Genomic DNA, 11,153 nt, shown 5'->3' with positions numbered 1-11,153 from the left:
AGAGAGAGAGAGAGAGAGAGAGAGAGAGAGAGAGAGAGAGAGAGAGAGAGAGAATTGTCTTCATCTATCTGTCCCTAGTACTGAGAACTGTATGCACTAGGATATATTACATTCTGTGGTAGGCTGTGCACACATCACCAATGGAAGGTGATAAATCTGTAATTGTGTGCTGGGAGCCTTCTGCTGATTGTCTGGACTGAGTTCTAGGTGGGTCACAGTGACAGGATAAATCAACATGAACTCCTTCCTTCTGATATTTTCAGTCCATAAAGGACATACATTAAGCTGCAGTGTAAGAAAGGAGGCAGCAGAGGAAGGGACCAGGAGAACAACCACATCGGGCTCAGTTGTGCATAGGTCTCTCAAGACCAGAGCAGTGTGAGAAGAGCTGGGATTAGATAGACAAGGAAGGACGAGAGGAGGAACGAGAAAACAGACTCTGTTCATCTTTTCCTACACTTATTGATTCATTTGGAATAGAGTTCTGGTATACAAAATGCCTTGGTCAAAATACAGGGACCTCTAATTACGATCTACACAACCCTCATCAAATCACAAATCTCCCTTAGTTCTCTTTGATGCAAATGTGGACTTACATTTGATAAGTCTGCTATGAGAGTTAGTGACTAGGATAGAGTGAATAGCTCATAATCTGATAAGAAAAAAAATCCTCAAATAGAGTTCCCTTTATTGTATTGTCTTATTATCATTTATACAAACATATTTGGGCATGATTATTATGTGCCAGAAACCCTGCTTTACCATGGGATACAGAGGAGGAAATGTAATTCTGCCTCTAGGAAGGCAGGAGACAGGTGAGAACACTCTCCACAGTAATCACTCACAAGAGATAGCCTGGGGTAATGTCATCAATGTTCTTAGGACTACCAGTAACACACACAGCTTAAAAAAAGTGTCTCTGTAGCTATGACAGATGCCTTCCTGGTTATGTCTTCTAATGCTATCTGATGTCTCTTCCTACTCCAAAGGCTCTGGTCCAGCAGCCTCCTCATTCCATCTCTGTCTTCCTTCCTGCTACCCCTAGCATATATTTCTTCTTCCCTAAGCTAGCTACAGTAGTTGGCATCAAAGCTTCATTCTTGTCTTGAGTACCACATAAGACCTACCCCCTACTCTAAGCCTTAGTAGGCTTCCTGTCACTTCTCTTACTTAATATTGAACAAGAAAGAAGGGCTTGTGAAATTCACTGTATTTTTATGAGTAGTGCTAAAAAAAGACATGGCTTTTTAAGTATATATCACAAAGTAAAGGACAAGATTTGCCTATGATCCCCATTACAGGAAATCAAAGAAATTATGAAGAATTCTTCTATCAAAACTAGTCAACAAGCTGTAAACAGTGGTGCATGCCTTTAATCCCAGAACTCAGGAGTAAGAGGCAAATAGATCTCTGTGATTCAAGGTCAGTCTAGTTTATAGAGTAAGTTGAAGGATAGCCAGGGCTGTTACACAGAAATACCCTGTCTCAAAACAACAAAACAAGAGAATTAAACAAACAACAACAACAAAAACAAAACCTGGTGAACCAATCATGTAGCATCTCAGAGTCATTTTAGTACAGTTAACTTTCCATTCTCTCTGTTATACTAAGCTCTCTTCATCCACACCCTTACTGCTAGACTGATAAGTGGTAGTATCCATGGGTGAAACATGAGAATTTCTTTATAACATACTCCTCAGATGAAAATTACTGAAAATGTTGAGAAAATACTTGTTTTTTTGTTTTTTGGTTTTTTGTTTTTTGTTTTTTTACAGTGACCACTGCTGCCAGCCATGTCCTTTAAACAGAATAGTGTTAATTTCCAGTATCCTAGAGATCAGGACTTTGAGTTGGAATAGGAGACTATGGCTTGCTGGTGTTCCTCAGTACTTGGGGGTTTGCCTGTACTGATTCAAAGTCCAGTCATCAGGAGAGTCACAGGTCTCCATATTCACGTTGAGGAAAACACATTCACCCACTGCTGTCTGATGTCCAGAGGACACCCTAGCCCATAAGTTTCAGGGTGATTGGATTCCTTTATAAGCTGTGGCTTTAATCCAGTGTGAACATGCCAAAAAAACAAGATGGAAGCTTTAGGATCTTTCTAATATAGTCCCAAGACCATATGGCATCAGTGCTAAATTCTATAGGTTGAAGCAGCAAAACCCCACAAACAGTCAAGGAAAAGGGTGATACATCTTTGCTCACAGCGAGAGGAAATACACCCTTTTGCATCATGGCAGAAGTATCAGGATTTGGAGTCAAATATTTCAACTACCATATCTTGTTATATTCATATTTTTTTATATTCACTTACAAATATTTTCTTTTTCAAGATACCCTTTATATTTGTGAGCTTTTGACTACATATATGTGTACACACACAGTTATACACATATACACACACACACACACACATACACACACACACACACATATTTGATCAAGGCTATTGTTCGTTACAAACCATCGGTAGTCCTAAATGATGACAAAGCACACCACCTCCCATCACAAAATGACCCTTTTTAATCCATCCTCTCTTCAAAACTCTTCAAGAAGGTTTAGAAACCTTAGCAATGTTACTGTCATCAGTTTAAGTCACATAAAACTAACGATTAAAATCGTCATAATACATAAGTTATAAACTGTGCTTTTGCCACAGCTATTTCCTATTTTCAGCCATATAAAATGTTGTGATCCAAAGCCTGGAAGATATTTAAAAAAGAATTTTCACCCTAATTCATCATGCACATATATACAATTCCTTTGGCTGGTGCCTGCCTTGTTTATGCACTGGAACATGTTTTATTCATGTTCCTGTGTATAATTGTCCACACTTATGTCACACAATCTATTCAAATGCCTAAACATTATAAATACTCATACAATTCTATCCTAGTTGGGATTACATAGAAATTAGATGTGTCAGGGCTTTGTGTATTTTGATGATATGACACTAAAATAGTTGAGTCCATGAGTTCAAATTTTGAGGCATATTAATCACTTTGTTACAGTGAAATGCACAGATGCAGTAGAATAATGGCAGTCTGCAATTGCTCTAGCAAGTTCTATTAAAGATGTGTGTATTTTCCTCCCAAAGCTATCTTCATTTTTTTTCTTTCCATATAAAATGGGTTCTGAGGAGGGAGGGAAAGGCTGAGATCCACTTTGGCATTTTCAAGAATCGCACTATCTAATGTGGAGCATTTTATCACATTAGTAATCATATTCAGAGAAGAAAGGGTTTTTTTTAATGTGAAATTTTCAATTCAGCTCAATGGTTATATACAACTACATCAGTGCATTGTGGCAAATATAATCACATAGGCCCAATCACGTAGTAATAACCCTTCCACACATCTCCTCTAATTTGATACTGCTGCCCAATTTAAATTACAGAGGAGTTTGAAAGAATACTGTAGAGTTGCTTTTGAATATCGAGTATATTTTCTTCTAATTATATTCTGATCACATTTCACAGAAGAAAATACATCTGGCCTATCTGTGGTATGAAATGGGTATTTCCTCAGGGGTGTTTAAAGCATGTATAAATCTCATCTCCTGCCTGAGACTTGCACAGATTCTAATACACAGGTCACTTGCATGCTGATTTTTCTTTGTGGTTTGGGAGCAATGCTTGTGCTCTCTGTGGTATAATGAGATCATGGGCAGTTTGGCTTACATGCATAAAGCTTTAAACTTTGAAAGTAGTCCCTCTGCCTTGTACATTAGGCTTCTGAATTGTCTTCACGTACCACCATCCTGTCTATTTAAAAAATAAAATAAATTTAAAAAATAAAAGCAATGTCTTCTTTAGTTTACTCAAACTAAAGAATAAAGTTATGTATATGCACATAGTTATGAGCTACATCAGTGGTATTAAATAAATGTATTATAGGAGCTCTCATTTTTAATGGCTCAATTTTTTTCCTTTGATTGCTTTCACCAATAAAAATGTAGTCTGTGGAAAAGCACCCTTCTGGATAATCCATTGTCTCATTTTAACTCATCTTTATCAATGAATTCCCCCTGCAGCAATCCCCACTGCCAGCCATTAGCTGTGCACATCTGCCTGCAGTAATGACCACTCCTGTGTATGTACATACCTGACCACCGTCTCATTTAGACCTAGCCCATAGGACACTAATGCAATGTCTCCAGGGCCAGCTCAACTCCAGACTGTTGACACATTATGGTTATCACTTCATTTAGTCTTTGGAAATGAATGGAGGGCACCTGAGGTCACAAATAGGTCAAACACTTATGTCTCAGGGTTTACCTGAATCTAGTTTCCTGTATGCACAGGCAGAATGCAAGTCTCATCAAAATCCTCAGAATTCTGCTACAGCTCTGCCCAAAGGAAAGTTAATTTTGATCTTTTCCCTTCCTCTGAGAAAGGACCAAATATCATTTGCATGTCAATATGAAACATGTACTTTCTATCAAATGTAAAGATCATATACTTTAGTAAAATTACATATACAACAATCTTACTTCTCTATAATAGTTTGCTTTAAATTCTTTGACTATGTCCCACTTTGGGGGGAATCATTTAAACAGAACAATAAAAATTAGAGATCTGATTTTAAACGTGTACAAATGTGTTCATATCCTTGTCTCCGGTCCCTGGAATTGGTTATTCTGTTAGAGCTCAAGGAACTGAAAGAAGAAATCAACAAAATGAAGCTGTATTCCACAGAAAGGGATGACTCAACCACAAGTAGGCATCTGTAAAGATGGTCCAAGGAGCAGATCTAAAGCAGCACATCACTTGGTGTGAGGAAAAATCCTTTAGACATCACTATATTTATCAAACGAGAAATCATGGTGGCTGATTAAAGCTGGGATAGTTAAGAGATACTTTTGAAACAGAGATAAAGAATACTTAGACATTGAATGTGAGGGACTAGGAATTGAAATAGATGTAAGTCCCAGGTCAGACATACAAAGATCTTGAATATCATTACTCTGAACCTCATGACAAGAAGAGGCTGTACAAATAAAAAACCCTACATTTCTGGTTTTATCATACAACTCAGATGGGAAAGCAAAATATCTCTTAAATCTGAACAGATAGAGATAGTTCAAAAGATACACTCATCCATCATCAGAAACTGCAGGAAGTCCAAATATGATCATGATGAGAGTGGGTATAGACTAACATTAGTTAGAAATTCCTAGAGAGGTCACAGTCTGGAGATGTTTCCAGCAAATATCCCTCTTATCCCCATCATGTGGAAGAATAGCTACCATTGTAAAACTTACCCTTTCTACCCATAACACCCACAGCTTGGGTCCTGTATCCCTGACTAGACACAATAAGGTAATGAAGAAAAGACAGACATATGGACACATGTACAGAAGAGCTGGAATCAGGTGGGAATATGCTAGCTCCAGAAACCTGGAACCTCAAGTGTGTTAGAAACAGCACAATGATTCAGTCAGTGATGGATGCAAGCTGATAGCTCTGGAATCTTCTGCTAGAGATAGCCCTCTCTTGTAGACTAAAGCCCAGTCTTTCATTTGCATAACTTACTTCCTTTGAAATTGCATAGCAGTTCGATAATTTCCCCCAGGATACCTTTTGATCACTCCATGAATCAGAAGTTTATGACCTTAGGACCTTGATTCTTACAAATAGAAACTGAAATACAGAGCACGTTCGAGGCAAATGAACCAGACAGCAAGTACATATTTTTAACATAGCAAGTCCTATGCAGTTCACAGGCCACAGTGCTTGTGGTTGCCAAGTCTAGACATCAAGGCTGTTGTTATGTGGGAAATTTTTGCTTAATACTTTTTATAGGTTTTTTTTTTCTTTTTGCAATTTAACAGGCTCTTTTTTATGCCGATTCAAGCAGCACTGAAGCTCATTTTTATAATTTTTAGCTACCTCAACATATTCTTTTAATTTGGGGACGTATTACTAGAAAGTATTAAGTGATCCCAGAAAGTAAGAATATCATTAAACCATCATTTTTTTTAACTTTTGTCCATCTTCAGCCTCTATTTGAATTGCCCATATAACTACTTCCTTTAGGAAGTAGAATATCTGGATCAAATTTAGTTTTAGATGGCTTCCAGGGAGGAGATCACCATTTTGACACTAACATTTAATAACCATCTATCTGAGCCTTGCTTTTTATCTATTCATTTCTCCCTTTGAAAATAAATAAATAAATAAATAAATACTGATTTATTTATTTATTTACTTATATATTTTATATATGTGAGTACACTGCAGCTGTCTTCAGACACACCAGAAGAGGACATCGGATCCCATTACAGATAGTTGTGAGTCACAATGTGGTTGCTGGGAATTGAACTCAGGACCTCTGGAAGAGCAGTCAGTGCTCTTAACCTCTGAGCCATCTCTCCATCCCTCATTTCTCTTTCATGATGCAGGTTTTTTTCCTCTATTGACCAAATCATTTCTCCTTCCTAAATATCTTTCTGACTAAAATGACTCATTGGTACAATTGCCTCTGTTCTTTCAGATCCATGAATGCCTTCACACAATTCATATTACATCCTTATATTTTAAATACTTGAGAAATTCTATAAAGAACAGTTTTTACACTGATTTTACACTGTATTCTTGAACTCATGTTTTCAGAATTCTTTCTCACAGCCTTAAAGGCTGTCCTGAAGGTCACAATGTCACCATTTTGCTGAGGATCACCAGATACATTCTCACTTCCCAGAATCATGCCATTTCCAATTATCATGGAGTCATTAATTTGGACAGGGAGAACATTCCAGAAGGAGGGACATGAGGATAAATATGTACATTGTTATGCAAACAAGCTTTGCACCTACATCAACCATCAGCACTCGAGGAGACCCACATCAGGAGTTCTGCTCCTGGTGCAGGAACTGTGTCACATCGTCCGTTCCACTGCCATGCAGGACCTGGCATTAATAGGAAGCCTTCATAGGTGAGCAGTCTCGTGCTGGGGAAGAGGAGGAAACTGCAATTGCTAGTCTTTGAACAAACTAGTCACTCTCTCACTCAGAACCCTGAGGAAAGCTTTGCTATCCCTCTTGAGCTTATCACATATGGGAAAAGAGCTTTGCTAATTCCCCATGGGCCCAAGGCTTTGGTCTTTGTCATAGTTGTACCCATGTCAACAATATGCTTTTGCTTAGGACCCCACTCACACAAGGCTTCCTCTGCTTCCTACTCCTTTTCAAAATGCAGGCCTATTCTTTATAGGGAAAGACTTCACTTGTGTGCACCCCTCAAACCTTATGTTACTTGGAGGAAAGAAATTTGTTCTCACTCTAGCAATTTATTGTCTTTCTGTCTCATAGAATGTGGAGAAATTATCCCACAATCATCAACGAACAAGACTTCAAGGAAATAGATTGGTAAAGATGTAGCCATGGTTTGGTAGGGATGAAGGTAGAAAAAGATACATGACTATAGGAAGGACAGAAACACACGTAAAGGCCATAGCCTCAAAATAGGTTCTCCAAAAGGAGACTTAGTCATAAAAGTATATAGTGCTCCTATAAACATACCCAAGTGTCATATGGGCTCCAGCATAATGACAGAGCGTTTAGATGAGATAAACACAAGACCAGTACTTAAGAAAGCCTCAAGAACAAAAGCAAGGACAACTAGAAGGCACTTGAAGCATCTTATAGCTATAGCTAAAATTAGCATTAAACGTGGCCTAACTGCTAGACAGATTAACATAAATCTTCTCATTGAAGATCCATTTTCTACATTCTTACTACTCAACGCAGCATGTCCAGCCTTCAAAACAAAGTTATAAGACAAGCAAAACAGTCCTCTGATGAGAAAAATCCATCATCAGGATCAGACTGAAGAATGGTATTAATGTTGCAATTATGACATCGGGAAATTAAAATAACTAATGACATATTAAGAGCTCTAGTGGAAAAGGTAATCAAACAACATGTAAAATGAGAAATATAAGTAGGAGAATGAAATACTATGAAATAATCAAAATGAGGGCCTAGAAATAAAAGCCCAATAACATAAATGAAGAATGTTCTTGGCTAACTCAGTAGCACACAGTGGAACCCTACTCTTCAGAGGTAGAGCAGGTGGTTCCTTCTTTCACCAAGGTAAGAGACTATAGCTGGAGTAACAAGTTTAGAACAAATATAATGCTTGCCTTATATTCAATTTTTTAGAACTGGGGGTTGAATCTAGGGCTTTGCTTGTCTTAATTAAGTGCTCTATCACTAGACTTTGCTCCCAGCCTTCCTTTTCCTTTTTATATTGAAACAGAATCTCACTAAGTTGTCCAGGCAGGCCTTGGTTTTGTAGAACTCCTATCTCAGCCCCCTGAATATCAGGGATTATGGTATGTACCACCATTCGAGCATGTATATGTAGTATTTATTTTCTCAATTTTTAACTGATGAAGAAGAGCCCAGTCCTTTGAGGGTTGTGCCATCCACAGGTAGGAGGGTCTGGGCTATATAGGAAAGGTAGCTGAGCAAGCTGCTAAACAGCATTTCTCCATTGGTTTCTGCCTCAAGCTCCTGTCTTGCATTCCTGCCTGGGTTTCTCTCAATGAAGGACTGGAACCTGTAAAATGAAATACAACCTTTTCTCCAAAAGCTGCTTTGGGTTGTAGCTTTATCACAGCAATACAAAAGCAAGCTATAACAAACAGGAAAGGTAGACTGCAGACCCCTTACAAAACCTTGGCAGGAACAAGGTTTGATGGACAGCATGCTTTGAATGGAAAGATGTTTCCTTTATTACTAATATGATTAAGTATGTCATTGTATAAAATGATGGCTCTCATTATGAAATGTTGATTCATTTGTACCATATTTTGTTTATATCCATTTTCTTATTACTTTCTTGTTCCCTTTGCCATATCCAACCAGTACCCTTGTACTAGATCTTTTTCTACTTTACCTTTATCTCTAGATGATTGAGGCGGGGAAAAGTTTCTAAAGATGCTAGCCTTGTGAAATGATTTATATATTAAGCACAGAAATGTTTAAGTATCTGGATGGAGAAGAGAGAACATATTCAGTAAGTTAGGTTCTAAAGTTACCTGGTAGGACTTGGCTCTTGAGTGAGGGTGCAAGAATTACCTCAGAAGGAAAACAAAAATTCCACTCCTTCCATTGAAAGAACTCTTTTGGCCCATAGAAGGGAGGATAAGGCTAGATAAGTATGCAGATGCTGTTGGCAGCAAGAGACTGAAAGGACCCGTTCTGAACAATGGGCCATGAGCACCTCACTTCTAAACACTGTTTATTTTGTACTTGATTTAAACATACCATAAACACATGTTTTTCTATAAACTTCACACAAGAGCTGAGGTGATGGCTCAGTGGATAAAGTGATTACCAGGTACATTTAAGAATTTGAGTTTAGATCCCCAACACCCACATAAAAAAAGCAGGCATGATGGTGGCTCATATTTGTAATCCCTAAGGATTGCTGGACATCTAGTTTAGCTAAATTTTGAGCTACAGATTGAGTGAGAGTCCTTATCTTGGAAAATAAAGTGGAGAGTGACAGAGAAAGACATCTGATATCAACCACTGACCTCCATAGGCAGGTAGGACTGGCACACGTATCTCTACACATACATACATACTCCATACAAACACACACAGATAGACAGATGATTGATAGATAGATAGATAGATAGATAGATAGATAGATAGATAGATAGATAGATAGATGATAGATGATAGATAGATGGATGGATAGATAGATAGATAGATAGATAGATAGATGATAGATATTGATAGATGCTTCACACACATGATACTGTCAATATTTAATGTTAAATTTTGTTGTACACTTAGATTAAAAAGGCACTCTACACTATGTGTGGAGACTGAATAGGGTGAAGTTCTGAGCAAATGTGTCTCATTTGACATCGATTCAGCGATTCATTGATCTCAAGGACCCAGTGAGTCAGACCCCTGGCTATGCAAAGCCTCAGTCCCTGCTCCTAGGTGAGACTCAGAGGGACGGGGAATCCTTTCTTTGACTCCCAGTGCAAACATTGACAGTATCTGCAAGTCCAAGATACTGTACTTGGAAACACTGATCAGTATGTGCAGAAGGTAACAACTGCAGCTTCGTCCAGCCAGATGTTGATATCCTAAGACTGCTTTCCCACAGAGACCTCCTACAAGACTAGCCTGCCTTCCCCTCTCCTGCACCTAATCAACAGGCTGAGTTTCAGGGCTGTTATGGTAGAGGGTGCCACCTGACCCCAGCTTTTCTGTATGTGTTTCTGTATGTGTGACATTTCTTCATTCCCTCACACTCCCTAGCCAGGTCAATTCCCAGCCCCACCAGACACAGTACCTGGGTGCATGACATGTCCTAGGGTCATTGTGCTCCTTCCTAACACTTACTTTCTCTGTGTTGAAAGCACTGTTCCACATTTAATTCTAAATAAGGTTTATAAAGAAAGCTGGTCTCAAAACCCCAAATTCTTCTAATGTAGTTTCTGAACACTCTAGCTACCCACGCTCACTTTACTTTGGACCACTCCTACTTAGTAATATTCATGTGTACCAGCCTCAGAAGCCACCACACCCTAATCTCCTAGCTGCTGGCTTGCTTGGCTTCTTCCACCAGCATTATCTCTTTAACTTGACATGTACATAAAAAAATCTTGGATGTTCACATCATCTTTAGTTCAAGCCATTCTCTCCTACGTCCCCTACTTATTTGTCACATCTGCAGGCACTCCCTGCAGTGAGTCTACACTGTCCTTGCAGACAAAATTCCAACATGTCTTAGCTGCCAGAGGCAGTCCTGAATTTCTGGCTTAGCTAAGTTGTCACTTCGCTGACTACCAGTCTGTCAGCTGTCATTTCTCTCTTCCATCAGAATGACTTTGGCTTGCAGCCTCCTCTGTCCTCTTCCAGTTTGCTGCTTCTTAACTGCTCCTGGGCTGGGAAGCATGACAACTGAAGATGTTGAGAACAGAAGATGGAACAGGAATCCGTGAAGATCTTAGGGTGGGTGAGGGAGCTGGCTTAATGCAGGCACATGGAGTCTCCTACTTCAATAACATCTAGCTGTGTTCTCGACTCCTCTCTATATGTACTAGAGGTGTTATATATAAGTATATATATACCTATACCTATACCTATACCTATACCTATACCTATACCTATACCTATAC

The sequence above is a fragment of the Grammomys surdaster genome, unplaced genomic scaffold (assembly GCF_004785775.1).
Source record: "Grammomys surdaster isolate TR1022 unplaced genomic scaffold, NIH_TR_1.0 97, whole genome shotgun sequence".
In the NCBI taxonomy this organism is placed as follows: Eukaryota; Metazoa; Chordata; class Mammalia; order Rodentia; family Muridae; genus Grammomys; species Grammomys surdaster.
Note: the sequence above shows the minus strand (reverse complement) of the source record.